We start from the raw sequence: 23,650 nt of genomic DNA on the forward strand, positions 1-23,650 counted from the left end.
ATAAATAAAAATAATTCAGGCCTGTGTTTTGATAAAGCAGGGTTGCCATCTTTTATTGTTGTCTGTCCCTCAGGAGAAAAATCATTAAAAGGAAATATTAATTTTCCTTTGTACTGACATTAAATAATTCATATTTCCCTTAATTTACAACATACCAACAATCACCTTATTTCAGAGTTAGAAAATTGTTCAGATTATATTTATGGAAGAGAATCTTAAAAATCACAGAGTCTAAGAACCTACGCCAGCCTACTCAATAATAATAATGTTCAGGTGAGAACTTGGGAATGTTAACTTTAGCAAGCCATCAGATGATCCCTATGTTCAGCCAAGTTTGCAATTAGCTGATGCAGAGGTAAGGAAGGAAAAGTGGGTGAGACTTTTCCTCAAAAAAGTGGAGCTTTGTAACCAAATGCCTGATCCAGGGTACTTAGGAAGTAAAGAGAGCTTTGTTTTGGCTCATGGTTCTGGAGATTCAAGTCTACGAATAGAAGGCAGTATCAGACACATTATCATCCAGGATGCAAAGGGCCTGAGAGATTTTAGACTCTTTATTCCCCTCACAGGTATACCCTCAATTACCTAAGGATGTCCACTAATTTCTACAAGGGATGCTTAAAGCCCCACAGGGACTGCCCAGCAAGTAGCACCACCCTGGGGACCTAGCTTTTCCATGTAGACCTTTGAGGGGTACTCATCCAAAGAACAGGAGGTTAGGTTTTCCTTTGAAAAATACTGAAGGCCAGCAGCAAGCAGGCCTGAAGGGGCGGATCTGTGCCGGCCTTAGAACCGCCCCTCCAGGCCTGAGGAGGGGCGAGGGAGGTCACAGCCTGAAGGTGTATCAGCTACCGCCACGCCTTCCAGCATTTCGAGCTCAGAGCTGCAAGCTGTTAGTTGGGAGCACCAGCACTGCGAAGCAGTACCCGGAGCTACCATGGCCTACAGCCCGCAGGAAGAGAAAGATAAAGTTGTATTCGTGACCAAAGAAGACCACGAAAGTCCCAGCAATGCCGAGCTGGTGGTTGACGAGCCCAATGATCCCCATGCAGAGTATGGACTGATACTGCCAAGTGGCAGCATTAACTGGAATTGCCCGTGCCTTGGAGGAATGGCCAGCGGCCCCTGTGGAGAACACTTCAAGTCTGCCTTTTCCTGCTTCCACCACAGCACCGAAGAAGTCAAGGGGTCCGATTGTGCAAGTGAGTACCAGGCCTTGAAGGAGTGCATGCAGAAATACCCAGACATCTATCCTCAAGAAGAGAATGAGAGCGAGAGCGAGGACGACAACTCGGACATCTACCAGGAGGCCCTGCAGGATGAGGAGGAGGAGGAGGAGGAAGAGGACGATGATGTCGATGACTACTACTACGAGGGGCTTGAGAATGCCGAGGTAGAGGAGGAGGAGGAGGAGGAGGAAGATGAAGATGACTATTACTACGAAGTAGAGGAGTATGAGGAGGAGGAGGAGGAGGAGGAGGAGGATTACTATCACGAGAACAACTATTACAACAATAACGACTACTATGACGATGAAGACTACTACCAGTACGAAGACAACTATTATAAGGACGAAGATGATGAAATCTACTACGAGGCTGACTACCAGGAGGAGGGAGAGGATGAAGAGGACGAAGAGGATGAGGATGCTTTCTATGAGGCTAACTATTTCGGTGAGGAGGATGAAGAGGAGCCAGCGGAGCCAGCTGAGCCAGCGGAGCCAGCCAAACCCAAGGAGGAAGCAGACGCCGCTGAGGCCTCCTCTGGAGGCAAATTGCAGTACTTCAGCGCCTGAAGGCCACAAGCCCCAGCTGCTGCCCATTTACTTAGCCACAGAACTTTCTGCACTATGAACGCCTGCCTTTCGATCGCTTGCTCTCTCTCTCAATGAAAGTATCCTTTCCTCTCTTGTTTTATGCACTGTAATATAGAAAATAACTTACTTTGATGATCGAGGTCTTGGCGGCTTGCCTGACCCTGAAGAAAAGAGGGGTGTGTGTGTGCACCTACATTATACAGAAACTTACCCTCAACACTAGGCCACTGCTGAACTGTCCTCTCTGAGTGCCCTGGATTCTGCCACTTTGAAATTATGTGAAGTTTCTCAACAGTCAAGAGCCGTTACTCAGAAAAGTCTCTCGTAAGTAAGCCGATTTATGCTGACCCATTGTATCCCTTTTAGTAGGTTTTATGTCTCTTTGGGAAATTAAGTAGAGGCCAAAACGTCTTCCTTAAGATTGCTAGAGTGAGGCCGTTCCTACTGGAAGAGGCCAGAGATCAGATAGTGGCACTGGAATATATGGGTGGGGGCTGCTGTGCTGTGTTTTGTTTGCGTGTTTGCAGTGCATCCACGCTCTTGGGTGTCTGCAGTTGGAAGGTAGAATTCCGATCATTTGACTACCAGTCCCTTCCTAAGGGAAAGGAGAGGCTGGACTTTGGTTTGTTGATTTACTGTTTCAAAAGGCCTGGTTTGGGGGCTCTGGTTCACTCAGTACAGTCAGTTGTAGCATTCCGGAGAAATGGGAACCAAACTGTTGTCAGAGGAAGCAGCCAAAAGAGGCTGTGATCTGAATGAAGTACGCAGTTAAAAAGAAATGATTTATTAAAAAAAAAAAAGTAAAAGAATGAGCACTAAGATTGTGTATGTAAAAGAATGTATGAATGAGTGAATGGATGAATGGATGAATGAATGAATATGTAGGCTTATGCATACCACAGCATTCATGTCGAAGTCAGAGAACAGCCTTGAGCATCGGTGTCTGCTTTCCTCCTTGCTTGAGACAGGATGTCGTTGGGTTTCTGTTGGCTAAGCCAGGCTAGCTGGCGCTCGAGCTTCTGGCGAGTCTTTCTCTAAGGAGCACGTGGGTTACAGGTGTTCCTCTTACCATGATTGGCTTTCGGATGGATTCTGGGGATTCAAACTCAGGCCCTCATGCATGCCTGCAAGCACTTTTACCCACTTTGCTGCCTCCCAGCCATTAGGTTTTCTCTTTTTTGTAATGAGGTCTGGCTGCGTGTTCCAGGATAGCCTTGAACCCCAGTCTTCCCTCCCAAGTGCTCTGATTATGAGTTTTGCTGCCACACCCTGCCATTGGATCTAGTTTGGGCACATAGGAAAATCATTTAGACCGGTGCAATATCTCAGCAGGTAAAAGGCACTTGCCATGGGACAATCTGAGTTCGATCCTGGGACCCACATACTGGAAGGAAATGACCTTTGACCTCTACACGGTGGCACACACACAGACGGGGGGGGGGGGCGAGGAGAGGAGAGAGAGAGAGAAAATTGTTTTCATCTATAATATAGAGAAACTGAGCTACCTCCCATCCAAGTACTAAAGCAGGACTAACCTTGCTTAGCTTCCAAGGTCAGGGTGGCAAGGTTGATACCTAAGGCTGATTCTCAATTGTATTAGCATATTAGATAGAATCCCCTGGGAAGATTGTGAAAGTGACCATTATCCAGACACCAGCACAGGCTTATGAAGCAGAATTTCTGGAGAACTCATGCTGTCGTTCTTTCAAATCTCCCCAGGTGGCTTCCATGAATAAGCTCTGCTTCAAAGGATGACACCAAGCATCACCAAGCAAAATACCTTTGATTAGTCTTCTCTATGCCCTAGGAGGCTGGCCCTGTCTTCTGTGACATATAGCTTCTATTCATGGAGGATCTACTAGTATGAGTTTAAGGTCCTTACCTACAGTACATTATCTGCTATGACTCAGGAGAAAATTCTGACAACACTAATGTGACGCCATTCTCCAGGAGCATCCAGCCCCATGAACACGAATGAGATGAGCAGACAGATAGACAGGGATGGATATGCTCACTCAACTCCAGAACACTTCACCAGCCCTGATCTTAAGGCTCTGAGTTTAAGGTGACTTTCTGAGAAAAGTCACCTGGTTATTAGGACACTGGTCTAGGGACTGGTCCTAGGCTGGTCCTCAGTTGCCTTTTTTGAATGGACTAACCTACCATTTGACCTTGTCATTCTTTAATCATTCCCAGGCCCTTGGAGCATCACCCCATCAGAAAAACTACCAAAAGAAATGGCTGGAAAATGGCATCTGATCTTCAGGCCTGGGGAAGAAGATTTAACGACTTGGTTTCCTGTTCATTCGCTGCTTTTCCAGGAGTGCTGCTTTGCCATAGACTGTGGGTCTGGCCAGCTGACCCATTTCGGCCCACCATTCCACATTTCCACATGGCTTTTCCTCCGTTTAATGAAAATGTTGGAAGGTAGGTCTTCTTGCTTCTCCAGGGTCTGTTTGGTTTCCCCAAGTGGGGTTCACTTTCTTCCTTTCCTCAGGTACCCTGTGGCTTCTCTCCTCCTGCCCTCATAAAACAAGTTAAGTAAAACCCCAGGTCTCAGAAAAGGCCTTTTGGAGTCTAGTCACAGACTTCCTAGTTTAAAGCTGCTACTCTGACTCCTGCTTTCCCATATCAAGTCAGAGACTCCGTGCTTCCAGACCAAGGCCCCTGAAATCAGATAAGAAGCTGTTGACTAAGACTGTGTGCAGGCTGGCCTGCGCACATCACCTTTGCTTTTTTTTTTAATTCCAGTCTTTCCCCTTAGGGTGTTCACATCGCTCTTACTTAGGCCTGCTAAAACACAAAGAGCCCTTTAGGGCTGTCCAAAAGATGGAGGTCCCAAGGGTGTCTTTAGGCTCTGGTTGCAGATTTTGTTGATGTGGCAAGTGGGCATAGAAATTGAGCTAAGGCAGTAGTAGGAGTTGAGGTACTAAGTCTGAGGTAGATCTCCTGTTGCTGGCCTTCTTCTTGGGCATTGGTTTTTTTGTTTTTTGTTTTGGTTTTGTTTTGTTTTTTTTTTGTTTTTTGTTTTTTTTTTTGTTTTTTGTTTTTCAAGACAGGGTTTCTCTGTATAGCTCTGGCTGTCCTGGAACTCACTTTGTAGACCAGGCTAGCCTCGAACTCAGAAATCCACCTGCCTCTGCCTCCCAAGTGCTGGGATTAAAGGCGTGTGCCACCACGCCCAGCGCTCTTTGGTTTTAAGGCATGTGAAACAGATGTTAGGAAATACAAAGCATGTTGGAAACTATGCAGAACTTGCAGTGTTTGTATACCTGAATGATAGGAACAGGCACAAAACCATTCATACAGCGTCACTGAGAGTTAATCTCTGCAACTCCGACCAAGCTTCTGAGGCTTGTGTATATATACAAGTTTGTGTAACTCTAGGCAACTCTATTTCTCCCATGTTAACCTCCATGCTCTCCCGTCCTCCCAAAGACAGCCCTTCCCATTTTCCCAGAAGTCCCAAAACTTTGGCTAGCTACCCATCCATCCCCATATATTTGTCTCACCTGGACTTCAATTAGTTCCACTAGGGCGATGAGAAAAACAGTAATTCTCCAGTGTTCATTCTCCCTCTCTCTCCTGTGTGTGTGTGTCTGTCTGTCTGTCTTTCTGTCTACCATGTGGGTGTCTATGGAGTCCTGGAAATGGTGTAAGATCTCTTGGAGCTGGAATTACAGGCTGCCTGACATGAGTACTGGGAATCAAACTTGGGTTTTCTAGAAGAACAGCAAGTGCCCTTAACCACTGACCTATCTCCCTAGCCCCATCCTTTCCTTGTATTCTACTCAAGCAAAAACAGATGAATATTTTTGCCCTTAGAAACTACCAGAAGACACAGTTTCACATTTTTCAAGAAAAATTGAAATCTTGAAAGAAAACCTGAATGAGCCATAGTCGCCTCTCTTCACCAAGAATGACTTGTTTGAGGAGTAAATCCTACCCAAAGCCCAGCCTGACAACCTCATCTAGCCCATCATCATGAAGAGGGCCCCCACACTCTTACATCCACCCTCATCACTACAGATGTGGGCCCTAGGGTGGCCTGTCAGAAATTGTTGGTGTTAGTAGTGAGCATTAAAGATGTCACAAATTCAAAAGTACCTTCATATGGGATTCACAGATGAAACTCCTTTTTGTTGTTGTTGTTGTTGTTGTTGTTGTTGTTTTTGTTTTTTTGAGACAGGGTTTCTCTGTGTAGCCCTGGCTGTCCTGGAACTCACTTTGTAGGCCAGGCTGGCCTCTAACTCAGAAATCTGCCTGCCTCTGCCTCCCAAGTGCTGGGATTAAAGGCATGCGCCACCACCGCCCGGCACAGATGTAACTCCTAAACAAATGATCTTTTCTTACTTTTTTTTTTTTAACAGGAAAAACAACTCAGGCCGTGAGCTCAACTTTTAATCTTCTGTGGAAAGCTTCAAAGCAGGAAATGCATACCTTGATCAAGAAAATGGTGAACACGTTTTATAGAACTGATTTCCTTTAGGCCCATTGTCCTTTCCTGGGACAGAAAATAACTAAACTGATTTAGGGAACAGCCAAATATTTTCTTTCACCTTAAAGTTCTTAGAGAAATGTATTTTTCTTATGAGACAGGTTTTCATTTTCTTATACATGTTCTGTTTTATGACTTAATATTTCCCCATCAAACAAAAGGATCTTAGGGAAAACGAGGTGACCAAAACTAAAGAATACTATTAGTGGTGACTAGGGGACAATCTTAGGCAATATGGCCATCTGTCAATAATATGGATTCGTTTATTTTCGGCAGCTTTTTTTTTGTCAAAGTTGTATAAAGAAAATGACTCTTGATATTAGCTGATTTGACCATTGGTCCCCTTTAAAAATGAAAGTTCTATTTAACTAATTTGGTTACTTCCATAGCTGGAAGGGTACTTGTATATGAGAAATTTTATTTTTTTCAAAGTTTAGAATATCTAGTGGAATGCATATTAATATGCCACTCAGAGGGTTTGACAAAATGAACAGTGAAAACCAAGCCTTCACTGACAAAGGACTATTACCCCAATATATAACCAGCTATTAACACTCAGACTTAAAAAGAACAAAACTCAGACCAGACACTTTACTAAATAAGATTCTTTAACTCCTAGCTTTTTGACCTAAGCAGCTATCATGATAAAGTTGCCATTTCCTGAGTTGGGAATGTTCCCTGGGCAAGTGTATACTATGTTACCTTACCGAAAGCTTAACTACATTTCCTAATGTTTTTCCTCTAGACCTGTCCACTGTTGAGAGCCTCAGGAGTATACTACAGTTCTAGGTTACAGTGGTCAAAATAAAAACTGATGTGATCTGGAAGGCAGAACTGGAGCATCAGCTGTTCCACCTTGAAGATTTCTGCCAGGTACCAGGCACTGCTGCAGTTCACACACACTGTTGCTGACCTGGTACCTCACCCTGTTAAGAGGCTCCAGTGATAGTATGGAACAGGGGTAGGCAGTAGCTGTAACTTCAGCTCTCACTGGATCTCTTCCCCCTCAGCTTTTCTGAATCCAGGGCCAAGTTTCTATACAGCTCAGTGAGAAGCATTCAAGGCAGTGAGCCCCAGACAGGATAATCCTCACTGGTTCCATCAAACCTTGTGAGCTTTGATTTCTTTTGTTTCGTCTCCCACTTTTCTTGCTTTCTTGCACTGCTAAACCACCATGAATCAGGTTCACTCTCTGAGACAGAAGCAACAACCCTCCATAGATTCCAGTAGCTTCCCTCAATGATTCTTGATGGATAATGACTTTGCTCTTATCCTTCAACTGTTTTCTCCCACACCTTACTTCCCTAGCTTCTGCCATGATTGTATGGAGCCTGATTCCTAAAAATAAATGCTATTCTATAGCACACACAGTGATTCCAATTCTTTCTTGAAACGCCACCGATGCACTGCCAAAGGAGCTAGTTGTGACCAGAAGTTCAGATTCAATGTGTGAAAATTTAGATTTCCTAGTCAGCATCCAGGTAAAGATTTTGAATAGGAAAGCTTGATGATGTGAGTAGTATGTGGTCCAGGCTAGAGATGGAAATTGACAAGCCATACAGGTAAAGCAAAAAAAATCATTATCAGTGTATAGGTTAAATCAATGTATAGGTAGTCTTAAAGCCACAAGATGAGATGAGGTCACTAAAGTACTAAAGGCTAGCAGGGAAAAATCAGTAAAAATACTGGATAAGACCCCGGAGCTCTTGACTCTAGCTGCATATGTATCAAAAGATGGCCTAGTCGGCCATCACTGGAAAGAGAGGCCCATTGGACACGCAAACTTTATATGCCCCAGTACAGGGGAACGCCAGGGCCAAAAAGGGGGAGTGGGTGGGTAGGAGATTGGGGGTGGGTGGGTATGGGGGACTTTTGGTATAGCATTGGAAATGTAAATGAGCTAAATACCTAATAAAAAATGAAAAAAAATAGTGGATAAGGATTACTCTAATATTATAACTATAAAGTGCCAGATGTGGTGTCTGACACTTGTAATCCCAGCATTTGGAAGCCAAGGCTGGAGAGTTGCCATGAGTTCCAGGCCAGCCTGAGCTACAGTGTGAAGCTCTGTCTTAGACAAGACAAAAAGAAGAAAAGGAGATTGGGGGAGAGAAAGTATAGTTAGGTGTGAAGGTATAGTCCAAGCACACTGGAGTCTGAGGCAGAAGACTCACAAACTCCAGACTAGCCTGGGCTACTACCTAGAGACACTCTGTCACAAGAAAAAGTTATTCATGGTAAGTCATTAATTTAAAAAAAAATGGCTAAATCTTGGAGGGGGTAAAGGGCTGACAAGCCTCTGCCTCTGAGGAGTTGTGGACAGTTGGCTGCTGGGGGAGGGAGAGCCAGTCCTCTTCAAAGGTGTGGCCCCTGATAGGTCCCTCATGCCTCAGTGGACAGCCCCATGCTCATATGTATATGGGCAGATCAAATGGACTCAGTGGGTTATTACAAAAGAAACATGAAATTGAAAGGAGGTGAGGGGTGGGCATGATACAGGAGGAGTTAGGGGCTGGTGAGAGTGATTGATCTGATCAATGCTCAAACCGTAAAATGTTATATACTTTAAAGCTGGCTGAATAAATCAAACTGGCTCAGGATTGAAAAAAAAGAAACCATGGGGAAGTCTGTTTTATGCTAAAAGAACAAACACTGCGTGAAGGCTTAAGGCAAGTATTAAGATGAACAAAAGGTCTTAGTTGCTTAATAAACCTAGAAAATTTGGGAATGGCCATCGATGGTTCCCAAAGAAGATAAATAAAATGCTATGCTAGTCTATTTTTTAAATATACTTTCTTTCTCAAGCGTTGGTGGTGGTTTTGTTTGCAGCTGACCAAAGACTCTATTAAGAAAAATGGTAAGTTTTAGAACATTAGCCAGAACAATTAGAATAAAAACAAAAATAAATGATTATGGGTTGATTCACAGCCACAGATGATTTGGTCCCCCAGGGAACATTTGGAAGTGTCTACAAATATGCTTGGCTGTCATTTACTGCAGGAGGCTGCTACTGGCATCCAGTAGGTAGAGAGTGAGCATGCTTGTAAACATCCCACAAGGCATAGGACGGCTCCCAACGTGAGCAGTGATGACGCAGAGTGAGAAATTAGGGCTTTGGGTATGACTACTTATCACAAGAAGTGGAGCAAAAATCTTTTCCTTTTTTATTCATGTGTGTGTGTGTGTGTGTGTGTGTGTGTGTGTGCACATTAGATCCTCTAAGACTGGAATTACAGGTAGTTGTGAGCTACCTGACCTGGAGTTGGGAATCAAACTTCAGTCCCAGTGCTCTGTAAGTACAGTGAGTGTAGCAAGCTCTTTTAACTGCTGAGCCATCTTTCCAGCCCCGCCCTAAACATGTCCTCCCTAAATGCAAGCCTGTGTTGTATAAATGAATACAAATAAACAGTTGTAAGGGTAAGTGAAGCCTTAAAAAACTGGGAAGGGACACAAGAGAGAAATAAACAGAGGTGAGGAAGATGGGGGTGGGGGTAGTCAAAAGGATGCCTGGGATGTGAAAGAGGAAGAGACAGGAGGAAAAGAAGCTGCATGAGCACCAGGGTTAGTGAGTGGGAGTAGAAGGATTGTTAATTGAAGAAAAGGCATTTGCAGGGAGAAAGTGGGACCAGTGACAGGATGGGAGGAAGATGAGAGTACCTGGAGGTGAGGCATCAGGGACCTTCTTATGCTAAAAGAGATGTACTAACTAACAGCAGGGGCAGCAGTTGCACCTATACCTATAAATAGCAAATGAAGCTATAAAGTTGATCTCTGTCCCTTCCTCCTCCAGCAAAATAAAAGCAAACCCAGGAGATATTGTGTGTGTGTGGGGGGGGGGGGGTGGTTAAGGAAAAGCAAAATACAACTTAACTATCCAAGCCTTTGGTTAGCTTCATTTCAGATATGGAATTTAAGAGAGAGAGAGAGAGAGAGGAGAAAAAAGAAAAGAAAAAAGAAAAGAGAAAAGCAAAGCAAAACAAGACAAGAGATACCGAAAATAAGAAAGTAAGAGTCTGGGGAGACAGTTCTACTGGAAAAGTCCCTCTCTCACAAGCATGAGGACCTAAGTTCGGATCCTCAGCGCCCATATAAAAAGGAGCCTCCTACCACTCACTGCAGCCCTAGCCCTGGGACACTAGAGACAGGCAGACCCTAAAGCTCACTGGCCAGCCAGTTTAACCAATGCTGAGCACTGAATTTACTGAGAGACCCTGTCTCCAAAGATGAAGAGTGAGCAATCCAGCGAGACATCCAATGTTGACCTCTGCCCTCCTTATATATAAACACGCATGTGTACACATACCTGCATGCACATGCACATACAGTGCACATGCAGACCCTTTATACTTATCTATAAAGCATATACCAAAAACAGAAAGGAAAAAAGAAAGCCCTCTGTGCCTCTCCAGAAGGGTGCATGTTCCAAAGAATAACAAGGGAGCTAGAAAACCGTACTTTTTTTCCTTTCTTTGTTGGCTTGTTTTTTGGTGGTGGTGGCAGTGGCGGCAGTGGTGGCTGTGGCTGATTTGTTTTTGTTTTCCCACACTGTGGGTTGAGCCTAGGACCTTGCCTATGCTTAGTCAAGTGAAATCAAGGAATTATATATCCAGCCCTAGAAATCCATTTCTATCTGTTCCTTAACACCAATCATTTCAAAGAGAGTCAGGTAAAAAGTTTTTACTCTAACCAAATCTAAAAATGCTACAATGATTTGTAACAATCATGATTACTACTGATTTTTTTAAAGCCTTTATCTGAACCTTGTGGCCCAGCACTCAGAAGGCAGAGGTAAGGGCAGAGGTCAGTCTGATCTACATGTGAGTTCCAGGGCAGCTAGGGCTACACAGTGAGACCTTGTCTCAAAAACAAAACAAAACAAAACAAAACAAAAAAAGAAAGAAAAAAAGCATTTATTGTAAATCTGTCTACTTCAGGGGCTTCACAGATTTATCTTGGATTCTTGTCATTACAGGTATAATCACTGTGAATATTGTGTGTCAGTGCTGTATGTAAATCTTCTAAACCGCTGTCAAAAAAAAACAGACTGGCAAATTTCAAGGCAACAATGGGACTAGAAAACAAGATTCTATAAATAGAATCCATAGACGAAATTCATCACACACACACACACACACACACACACACACACACACACAAGCCAGGGCTGGAGAGATTGGTGCAGTGGTTAAGAGCACTTGCTATTCTTCTAGAGGACTAGAGTTCAGTCCCCAGCACCTTGTCAGGCAACTCACAACTAACTGCCTATAACTCTAAAGCATCTGACACCGCCTATCCTCTGAAGACATGTGTGTGTAAATAAAGTCATAAAGTAAATCTATTTTTAAAGAAAAGAATAGGGCTGGAGTGATGACTTAGCAGATAAAAGCACTGCTCATCTTCCAAAAAACCTGGATTCCATTTCCAGCATGTACGTGGCTGAACACACCCTATCTGATGCCTTCTTCTGGTCTCTGTGGGCACTGCTCTTCCGTGGTACAAAACCATACATGTGGGCAAAGCACCCATACACACAAAATAGTAAGAGAGAAAAAGAAAAGAAAAACTAGAAACACAGAGAGAAATAAAAGGTAAGTGGTTATGAATAAGAATGCCACATTATGTGTCTAACTATAGGAGAACCCTGGGGCGGGAGGGGGGAGGGGGGGCGGAGCGGGGCGAGGAGCAGGCTACGGAGGGAGGGGATGTACCCGGAGAATTGAATGAAGTGCTGTAATGCTCACACAAGCATACAGTGAGGGTCTCCACAGCTATACAGGGTAACAAAGGCTAACAAGGTGTGCTAAATTATCAGTGATGGGTACCAGGAATCACCAAAACATTGGTGACAGGAGATTCTGAACAAATTTTTAAAAGAAAAAAGAAAAGAAAAAAAAAATACAGTCACGGCAGGTGGTCGTGGTGCAACTTTTTAGTCCCAGCCTTCGAGAGCAGAGGCAGGAGGATTTCTGAGTTCGAAGAGAGCCTGGTCTACAGAATGAGTTCTAAGAGAGCCAGAGCTACATAGAGAATCCCTGTCTCAAACCGCCACCCACCCACCCCCCACCTCCCCGAAAATATAACCAGGCACAGTCTCACTATGTAGCCCTGCCTGGCTAGAACTGACTATAGAGGCCCGGCTGGCCTCGAACTGAATTACGTAGGCCAGGCTGGCCCTGAAACTCCCGGCGATCTGACGGCCCCTGGTTGCCGTAGATCATCAGTTCTTGAAGAACCCACTGAGACAACTAAAATGGTGCTCAGTGGCCCTGCGGGTTGAACTCCAGTGTAAAATTGTGGAAGCTGAAACTGTAACAACAACAACAACAACAAAAGTCCAGCTTGCGCAAGCTTCCGCTCGAGCGCCTTTCAGGTTTCAATGGACAATAGGGCACCGCCCCCAAAAATCTTCCCGCCTTCTCCAGCGGAAGTGGAGTCACCCCTGGAAAGGAAGTCTGGCCAGGGACCCTCCTACCCAGAAGGCTTAAGGAGCATGAGGCCCGGACTACGCGCGGACGGTGGACGGACGACGCGCGCAAGCCAGGCGGCTCCAAAGCCCTGCGTGTCCGCTTCCTGCACGGAGGGGTGCAAACCGGCACCCGGGCTGTGAGCCCCGAAGGTATGGGGGGGGGGTCGGAAACTTGCAGACTTGTTGAGGGAGCTTCCAGCTCGCTTCTGCCTCGTCTTTGCTGTGATGTCGAGGTTCCCTGGTGCAGCCCAGACGGGCTTTGCGTGTGCGCCGGCCTAAGCACCAAGAGGCTAGTGCAGGCTTTTGGAGGCGTCCGCCTCGGCCGTGGGAGGTGGGTTTCTTGGAGCCCATGTTAAAATTCGGGTCGTGTGCCCCTGCGCACAGTTGTCGAGTTTTGTCGGACGGTTTCTAGAACTGCCCTGATTTCGACTTCTCGCCGCCTCCATCAACGCGTTTTGTTTCTTTTTGTTCTTTAAAGGCCCTGATTAGTTTGTTACGATGGCGCGAAATTTACAGAAGGCTTTTGAGTGGGCCGATGACATTATTGAGTCTGTGCAGCAGCAGCCCCCTCCTCCGAGATTAACTTCCACCAGGGAAAAATCTCTTCATGAAAAACTGTATGACATCTATGTTGAGGAATGTGAAAGAGAGGCAGAGGCAGGGGGTCCTCAAAGCAATGCCAACTTGCTGGAGAAGCTTCTGAGGAAAGAGGCGTTGCCATGTTTAGTGGTCAACCTGTACTCCGAAAATCAGGGCTATTCTCTCATGCTGAAGGACAAAAGTGGGTCATTTTCAGAGACCTCTCAGTTGCCTTATGACGTAAAGAAACTGCTTGAATACTTGGATGCTGAAGAGTTACCTTCTTTTCTGATTGATGTCCTGGACAAGTCTCCTGTGAATGTTTTTCACCATGGGTGTGTCATAGCAGAAATCCGAGACTACAGACAATGCAGTAACGTCCACCCTCCTGGGGAGCTTGGTGCAGAGCCTGCTCTGTCATCTGACGTGTCCTCTGCCTGGTCCTCTGCTGCATCATCTGCTGAGTCGTCTGCTGTGCCGTCTACTACATCGCCTCCTGCTTACCAAACTCGGCATATTCTCTTACGTCCCACGATGCAGAGTCTAGTAAGCGATGTAGAGTCCATTACAAGTGATAACCGGCAGTGGAATGAGGAAGAAAAACTTGAGCTTGAGCGCCGACTGATTTTAGCAACAGCTGAGCCACTGTGTCTGGATCCCTCCATTGCTGTCGCCTGCACAGCCAACAGACTGCTGTTTAATGAGCAGAAGATGAACACTGACCCTGTGAAACAATGCTTCAAGAGGCCTACACCTCCCTCTCTGGATCAACAGGAGGTATCATCTGGGTGTACATGTCCCCCTGACCTCACAACGATGACACCTTCCAAAAAGGCAAAAATAGGTCCAGATGACCCAGATGAGCTGCTGCTTACTGACACCGATGCATGGATGCAGGGACCCTGTGAACTGACCATGCCTTCAGAGTTGGATGTGCAGACATATATTAACAAGGTGCCATCTCTGCTCTTTGATGATGAAGAGCCAAATGTCCTCGAAGTTCCTGAGGTAAAACATGGCTTTATGTTTGATTATGAGGATGACAATCAGCTATGGGAAATGAATTCAAATATTATGAAGTCCCTTAATGATCCATTTTTCTCTGCTGACATAGGGCCACTTCCAGAGGACAGAATTGATAGCCACATGTATTTCCCTCACATGTCCCTGGATGATTATGCAGATGATTTCGTGGCGAGGGTAGACTCTGAGCCTAGGGAGATAGTAGATATATGCCAAGGGTCTGCCCAGGGTGAAGCTAAGTGTTCAGATAAGGTGACACAGGGTTTTAGTAGCTCAGTCTGTCTTCCTCAACCCTCCCTGGAGACAAAGCCCATAGTCAGTGTGGTGCCAAAGCCCACACCTAGTCTTGTGTCAAAGCCCACGACTAGTCTTGTGTCAAAGCCCACAATCAGTGTGGTGCCAAAGTCCACAACTAGTGTGGTGCCAAAGCCCACAACAAGTCTGGCGGCAAAGCCCAAAATCAGTGTGGTGCCAAAGCCTACAACCAGCCTGGTGGCAAAGCCTGCAACCAGTCTGGTGGCAAAGCCTGCAACCAGTCTGGTGGCAAAGCCTGCAACTGGTCTGGTGCCAACCTCAGTCTTAGAGCAGGAAAGCAGAATTCTTCCACCACTTGCACTTACCCAGATCTCAAAACTGGGCTCCTCGACTGTCAGCTGTGGTCAGAATGTACCACCTGCTCCTAAGACAAGCACTGTGGTTCAGCAGGCCACTGTGGGCATGAGCAGAGTTAACGTCCTTCCTCTAGCTCTCCAGCCTACTGCTAGGTCATCAGAAAACAAGCCGAAGGTCCAGGGCCTTACCAGTATCACTACCACAGATGTGATCAATGTAGTAAAGTCTAAAGCAAAACCTAGTTTGGTGGGTAATTCAACCCAGGTCCTAGGGCGCCCCACTAGTGTACCAGCTGCTGCAGGAATCACTCAAAACAGCCTTCTACCAACCAGACAGCAGCCACCTAGGCCAGCACAGCGCCCCGTAAAGTCGCCTATGCAAATCATTATAAATAATACGGCAAATCCCTTAACTGTAAAGCTTCCCCCTGGCTCTGTCATTTTGCGTCCAGGGCCTCAAAAGTCATCCCAGGGACAGCCACAGCAGATATATGTATTGATTCCAAAACAGCAGCAGACACCCAAGGCTCCTGCCCCCCCACAGCCAGTGCCACCAGCTTCCTCCCAAGGGCCTAATAATAATCAGCAGTTGCTCTTGCCAGCTCGGCAAACTAGTCGCCTTAGCACTGAACAAACTGGTCTCCTTAACACTGGTGGGGCCAGAGGAGTTCAACTGACCCCGACCCCGACATCTGTGGTATCTCGGGTAGGCTCCACCCAGAAGAGTCACAGGCAGAGTACTCATTTACAGAGCTTGGAGCGCCCTGCTACCCTAGTACAGCAAAGGCAGACTCAGAGCCAGAATGTGCAGGTGAGAATCATACCACACATAGTAACTGTGGGCAAACCAGGCACTCAGTGCTCTGACCGTGTGGGCATGCAGCTGGTGAACCCAGTGATAGAACAGGAGGCCCACCAAACACCCCAAAATCCTGAGTCTTAATTCTCTTTAAAATGTGCCAGCATTGAGCTAAATCAATTCTCAGTTTTTACTTCACCTCTGGTGTTTTGAATGTCCTAATATATTATAGTTTAAAATGAAGAAAAAAAAACCCACAATACTCAAGTTTTACATAGAATCAGAGAAAGGATATTAAAAACTGAGGCAATTTTGCTTGTTATTCTTTTTGCTTTCCATATAGTCAAGTGTATTGTAGTGTTCCAATGTGATTCCACATTCAAATGTTTAGTCTCTTCCAGATTGTCAGTAGATAAATATAAAAGGTACAGTACCATGAGGCTGCCTAAATGGCTCAGCAGTGAAGAGCACTTATTCTGTCAAGACTGGAGTTTGGTTCCCAGCACCCATGTCAGGCAGGGCTAAGGCTGTCTGTACACCCAGCTACAGAAAATCTAACATGTGTCGGTCCTCTTCGAGGACTGACATACTGGTGCCCCTCCCACACAAATATACCTTTAAAATAAAATAAGAACTTAAGATATGGCCTAGTGATTAAGAGCATTTGTTGCTCTTGTACAGGAACCATGCTTAGTTCTCAGCACCTACATGGTGGCTCACAAACATCTTTTGTTTGCTTGTTTTTTTGTTGTTGTTCATTTGGTTTGTTTTGGTTTTTGGTTTTTTGAGGCACAGGTTTCGCTATGTAGCCCTGGCTGGCCTGGAAATCACTCTGTAGACCAGGCTGGCCTCAAACTCAGAAAGCTACCTGCCTCTGCCTCCTGGGTGCATGTACCACCATGCCCGGCTCACAAACATCTTTTAACTCCATTTCAGGAGATCTGACACCCTCTTCTGATTTGTGTGGGCACCAGGTACTCATACGGTACACATACATGCATGGAAATGCCCAAGCACATAAAATAAACTTAGTATATCTTTTTGTAATAGCAATAATACACTTTTAAGTTAGTATTTTAGGGATTATTTGTAAATGGTGATTTAAAACAAACACGCATTTTGCTATTTTAACAAATTTTTGAAGAAGGGATATATCCTTAATGACTTTTTTTTTTTAATTTTTGGAGACAGGGTCTCTCTAGGTAGCTCTGGTTGTCCTGAATTCACCCTGTAGACCAGAGTGGCCTGAAAACTCACAGATGTCCACCTGCCTCTGTCTCCGGAGTGCCGCTAGTAAAGGTGTGCACCACCCCCACCTGGCCTGATTAGGACTGTCACACTGAAATTGAGTATAGCCTAGACTGGCACTCCTGTGCAAGGGAGCCCATGGCAGACTTGTCTGATGAGCATCCCACCCTCAGAAGGTTTGCCCTGCAACCAGGGCTCTGGCAGACCCCAGCTCTCCTCCAGACCCTGCCACTGGCCCAGAAAAGGCCATCTGGGGTGGCTTGCTGTGGCTCTCCTTGTGAAGCCATTTATGTGTTTTAGAACATTCTAGGTTACTGGCACGGAGGCAATAAGTAAGAACTTAAAGCGCAGTCTTCCAGACTGCTTCTTGCATTCCTACAGCTGTCTGAGGCTGTTAAGTGGGAAGTCCTCCTCCACTGCCCCCACCCCGGTTCCTCCTCATCAGTTGTTTGACACTCCCTGCCTGCCCACCTCATCTCAGTTCCTTGTTTCAGTGGACTGGGCTGCTCTGCCTTTTAGAGGGTTGAGGTTGGAGCAGTTCTGTAACAAGCATTGATCCACATCAAGGTGCAGCTCCTTAGCATTTATAACATGGGCAGTGCTGTGCAGCCAAGCCCTCCCTCTGTTTCCAACACATGCTCAGCACTTCAAAAAAGTCCTGTACACATTAAGCACTAGCAGGAAGCCATCCTCCCCCCCCCACTCCTACCCCCAGCCACTGGCAACCACTAATTTGCTTTGTGTCTCTATAAATTGACTTATTCCCTGTGTTTATATTAGGTGAATTTTACAGTGTTTTATATATACAACGTTGTACTTTTGTGTCTGCCTTTTTGCCTGGCAGGTGCGTAATGTTTGTTCATATTGTACTGTGTACCAGCACTTTGGTCCTCAATCCCTTGTCTGTCTATGGCTTGATCTGTTTCCACCTTTTGGCTATTGTGGGTAGTGGTGCTGCCATCGGCCATGGACGGGGTTGTTTTACTGCCTATGCCTTGTTCTTCTGTAACTCTGAAGGGTAATCTGCCTATGTGAAACTTGCCTCTGTAAGGAAGTGCACATGTATGTTTGTTTGCCTTTTTTCCTAAGAAGAAATGGAAACTTGGTCTGTCAGGTCTGAAAGAGGTTAGCAAAGGTACAGGGGACCGTGATTGCCACTGGTGTAAACCTGTACTGAGGTCCTGCTGGTGCTCTTCAACAAAGATTTGACCTCCTTCAAGCATGCTGGTCACATTTGCCACCAGAGTGACAGCGAGCTGACTGGAGCATCCTGGACATTGCTGGGAGTGTGTGCTCGGAAGTGTGAACTTCACTTGGAAGAAGTGAAGTAGCCCAGTGAGCTGCAAAGAACTCGAGCAGATCTGACCTCGGTGCAGCGCCAGTTTTGGTGTCCTTTCTCCTTTAGCAATGTACATGGTCCATTCAGGTACAATAAGCAGGATGTTTTGCCCCAGTGGTGTACCCTTCCTTTTCAGACAAATAAATTTGCCTTTGTTTCTACTTACCATTTAGTGGCCTCTGTTATTTCCCCTCCAGTGGTCTCCATTGTGGTGACATTTTGTCTCTATTCAGGGTCTTATTCCCATATTTCTTCCCTCCCAGCTGACAGCAATATAGTTTTTGTCTTTGTTGAATGAAGCTGGCATCGCTGAAATGCCATCCTGTTGGTTAGAGAAAGGTGAGTCTTGCTGGTAATGGATACAATGGTTTTGCAGTCTTTTCTTTTTTTGAGATTATTATACAATTTTATCATTTTCCCCTTTTCTTTCCTTCCTTTAACCGCTGCCCTATATTCCCCTCCTTGTGTTCTTTCAAATTCATGGCTTTTTTCATTAATTGTTAGTATATGTATGTATATATATTATTTTTATTAGATATTTTCTTCATTTACACTTCAAATGCTATCCCCTTTCCTGGTTTCCTCTCCAAAAATCCCTTATACCCTCCCCCCTCCCCCTGCTCCCCAACCCACCCACTCCTGCTTCCTGACCCTGGCATTCCCCTGTACTGGGGCCTAGAATCTTCACAAGAACAAGGGCCTCTCCTCCCATTTATGGCCAACTAGGCCATCCTTTGCTACATATGCAGCTATGGCGTTTGTATGTATGTTTTCAGGGCTGGCCATTTGCTCATGGGTCACTAATTGGTGTGCTCTTCCCCAGGGAAGACTATTTCCCTCACTCTCAGCATTCCTTAGTTATAGTAATAGTTCTTTGTGTACGGTTGAGACCTTATTGTTAATAGTGGGGTTTTTAAAAATTATATCATGTGTGTGCATGCACAGACGTAAGCATGTGCATATGTACCAGCCACACTGAACATGGGGCAGTCAGAGGGCAGCATATGGGAGTCAGTTCTATCCCTCCACCTTCTGTGACCCAAAGATTAAAGTCAGATCACCAAGTTTAGCAGCAAGCGCTTTATGTGCTGAGCCACCTCACCAGTGCTGTAGTGGTGTTTTCAACAAATATCCATTTTGGTAAAATTGAATACAACAGTCCTCCATATCCAGGATGTTCATATATCATCTGCAAGAAAATATACTCAGCTGCTTGAAACACCTAGGCCATCAAGTATAGGATACATCCACCCTTTGCCCAGTCTCAGTATGTGGAAGGCACAGTTCTGTTTACAATGTTTTCATCTAGTCCTTAAAAGGAGGAGCACCTTCGTAGAGGCGGGGGGGGGGGGGGGATGGCGATGTTTTAGAGGGGTAACCAGGAAGGGGGATATCATTTGAAATGTAAATGAATAAAATGATTAATAAGAAGGAAAGAACCCCATACAGCTTTTTTTAAATTGTAAAACATTCACTATTATCAAGTTAAAAAAAAAAAAAACAAGCATGAGAACTAAGCAGGGCACCCAGGGTGACTCGCCCCTGAGGATGGAAGCTGGGGGTTTTCCCTGCACCCCAAGTCTCAGCTTCCTCACTCACTCCAGGGCTCCAACACTACCTCTGACAAGGAATGGAAACCACTAAGATCCCCAAGCACAGGAAGGTCACAACAGCCTTAAGGCTGCTGCTGCTGCTAACTGCCACATGCTCCAGTCTGTAGCTCTAGCGTATCAACAACCCACCGTCTAACAGCTGCTCCCACTGACCCTCGCTGTCCTGACCAGCTAGCCTTCAGCCTGGCTTCTGCATACCACAGAGCGCAAGCGCTAGCATCTACATGCAGTGTCTGTGTTCAAGTATAAAGGTTCGTTCAGGGCAGCCCACGTCACTGTAGTGCTTAAACCTCTAGTGTCTACTGGGGTCACAGCCCTCGACAGGCTAGTCAAAGGTGACACAATCTATGAGCAAGTACTGGTAACTGTCCCACCAGCAAACTTGCTCTCCATCCAGTGTGGACACCATCACAGTCAAGGCCAAAGTCTTGACATCAGTAAGGCCATGGTCGACTAAAGTTATATTCGTATGAAACAGGAATCCATTGCTTCATTAAATAGAGCTTTCCAAAGGTACCGGGCATATTCAAAGGAAGCATCCTGGGATGGCGCTAGAGGATCCGGGCTTTCAGATTCTGGAGGCAGAGCTGGCACAGCTTTTTCTGGGCCGCCGGGGAACTCGTGGATTGCTCGCTCTATCTGTGGCCTGAAGGTGTGGTTAGCTTGGTTTAGCTTGAGAAACGATCCTGTCCACTCCTGCTTCCAACATGCCTAACTGAACCACGCTCTGCCTCAGCCCATTTCCCAACCGGCTCTTGTTCATTGCAGGATTCCGTTCCTGTTTGTACAGATGTGTAGACACAAAATTATCCGCCTTCCATCTCAGGGGTCTGGTAAGCTGGCTGAGTGTCCATGTTGGCTAGGCAGTCCCAGCGGAAGCTGTCAAAGAACCCACGGCTCTCGAGCTGCTCCTCTATGAGAGCGATGAGCTGCGGGAGGCAGGGAAGCGGGATTGACCGGGCCTCCTGCCCCACTCGCACCCCGCGCCAGTCCCTAGGCCTGGCCCGCCGCGCCTGCTCAGGCACTGTCCGCCAAGGCCCCAGTCTGCGCCCGCGCCGGGAGCCGCGAGCCGAGCTGCGCAGACATGGAGGGCTTCACGGAGGCGGCGGCGACAGAGGAGGCAGGGACCACGGCACTCCCCCAGTTTTTTGTTTGTTTGTTTTTTAAAAGGAAGCAAGTTGGCGGCCTAAATCATGTGCTCAGGGTTACCCAGCTATGAAGTGCCAAGGCCCAGATTTGGGCTCAAGCCTCCTGGGGTCAGATCTTCTTTCCCACACCGTTCCCCCACTGCCTCACTAAGGGCAAGGCTAGCCACTTGGGCAAATTTACACAGCAAAGATATTGCCAGAATCATTTTAAATATACAAGAGCTGTTCTTTACCCAGGTTCATCCTGCCCACTTACAGATTCTTGCATTTCCTGATAAGCATAGGGGAGTTAGTGGCAGACCAGATCTTAAGGATGGTTACCACCTTGCTCTGTCCCCTTGAGCTGCCTGTCAGTGGCATGTTCTTTGGGGATGGGCCTAATGACTGGTCAATCCTGGTGAATAAACATTTCCATCTTGGCACTATACATTTTTATTATAACAGGCATGGTTAGTAAACTACTTTTCTTTGGGGTCTTTTGTGTTCCTTTAGCTAAATTCCACTTGTGCGACTTAATGTTTCCCAAGCAAAACTATTAGTGTATCCTTTCTATTATATTAATCAATTCTATTAATTTGAGTTTCTACTGCATCAGTAGGAACACCCATCAGTAAAAATACTGTATAAGGGATGCCACAACACCAAAACTACAAAATTTCAGGAATGATGGCTCAGACTTGTAAAGCCAACACTTTGGAGTCTGAGGTAGGAGGATTGATTGCCTCTATGTAGTTCAAGGCTGGGCCTGGGCTACAAAGTGAAGCCCAGTCTCAGCACTGCTCCATAAAACAGAACTATGAAGGGCCTTAAGATTTTTATCCTGCTCATAAGACAAGTTAGCCTGCTATCATTTTATGGATGCTGGAAGAAGACACAAGAATCTAATCAAAACACAGGACTTTTACCTACAACGTGGTAAGCAGCGTAAGATGCGGTTTTATATTCATTCCCTTCTCCCTTAAGTCCCATGAAGGCGACGGAAATGTAGGCCCAGGTACGTGTTGTACATGCAGTGAAAATGTGTCCCAGCTCAGGAAGCCAAGGGTAAGAAATAGCAAGGTTTCCATTATTTTTTTCAGATTTATTTATTTTACATGTTTGAGCATTTGCCTGCATGTGTATCTGCACCACGTGTGTGCCTGCAGAGGTCAGAAGGTGGCATCTGATCCCTTGGAACTGAACTTATGGATAGTTGTGAACCACTATGTGTGTGCTGGGAACTGACCCCAGGCTCTCTTCAAAAGTGGCAAGTTTAAAAGCGACCGTCTCTCTAGTCCAGGAAATAGTGGTGTTTTCAAAAGCTGCAAAGTGGCCCATCCTGTTCTTGAAAGAACTGTTTATGCCCTGAACCGTATAAGGGCATAGCATCTTTATCTCCTAAGACTTTCCACTATACAAACTTCTAAGAAAGTAGGTTTAGAGGCCTAGAGATGGCTCAGTGCTGGTATTTCCTTCAGGCCGACTCTGGAACCAGATAGGCATATGGTATACATACATACATACATACATACATACATACATAATATAGGCAAACATTCATACACAGGGAACAAAATTTTTTTTCTGGATTCTGTAGTCACCCCAACAGATGCATCTACATATACACACACAGAGAGGGGGGGAGAGAGAGAGAAGAGAGAGAGAGAACTAAAGAATATTAAAATATAGTTTTTTAAAAGAATGATGGAGGGGCTGGGGAATATAGCTCGGCGGCAGAGCACTTCCCTAACACGTGTGAAGCCCTGAGTAAGATTCCTAGTGCTAAAATAAAAGCCAAACAACAAAAATAACAGGAGGCTCTGGGGAGATAGCTCACTTGGTAATGTGCTAGCTTTGCAAACATTAGGACCCGGTTCAATCCCCAGAATCCACATTAAAAACAAAAATGAAAACAAAAAGAGAACAGGCCTGTTGTTACACACCGCACCAGTAATCCCAAACACCCCCGCAGCTCTGTGGCCAGCCAGCCTAGCCTACTTGGAAAGCTCTGGGCCAGTGAGAGAGCTTGTCACAAAGCGAGGCGAATGACTCTGCAGCCGCACTTCTCAACCTGTGACTCTTTGGGGAAACCTCTTATCTCCAAAAATATTTACATTATAATTCATAACGGTAGCAATGAAAATAGTTTTGTGGTTGGGGGCCACCACAACATGAGGAACTGTATTAAAGGGTCACAGGGGGTAGGAAAGCTGAGAAGCCCTGCCCTAGAGGAGTGGCGCTTAATTAAAAGTCATAGCCTGGCCTCCCCATGCATATGTGCACATGCCAACACACACATGCCAACACATACATGCAAAACAATGACAGAGGGAACCAGATGTGGTGACACAGGTCTATAATCCCAGTGTTGGAGGCTGGCAGATCAAGAGTTCAAGACCTGTATGGCTATGTGCAATCTCACCTTTAAAAGTTAAAAGATAAGCCAGGCAGTGATAGCGCATGTCTTTAATCCCAGCACTCAGGAGTCAGAGGCAGGCAGATTTCTGAGTTCAAGGCCAGCCTGGTCTACACAG

The 23,650-nt window shown here is 45.7% G+C and overlaps 1 long non-coding RNA gene and 2 pseudogenes across 1 annotated transcript; 2 read left to right on the plus strand and 1 right to left on the minus strand.

The window, feature by feature from the left end:
• Positions 1 to 862: 862 nt before the first annotated feature.
• AU015836 (expressed sequence AU015836) lies at positions 863 to 7,677 on the plus strand. Its single transcript, NR_028320.1, has 3 exons — positions 863 to 2,137; positions 4,010 to 4,240; positions 6,184 to 7,677. It is a non-coding gene; the product is annotated as an expressed sequence AU015836 (long non-coding RNA).
• On the plus strand, positions 13,306 to 14,706 carry Gm4990 (predicted gene 4990; annotated as a pseudogene).
• Positions 20,449 to 21,380, minus strand: Gm15165 (annotated as a pseudogene).
• Between the last annotated feature and the right edge of the window lie 2,270 nt (positions 21,381 to 23,650).

Source organism: Mus musculus, chromosome X, assembly GCF_000001635.26.
Source record: "Mus musculus strain C57BL/6J chromosome X, GRCm38.p6 C57BL/6J".
NCBI lineage: Eukaryota > Metazoa > Chordata > Mammalia > Rodentia > Muridae > Mus > Mus musculus.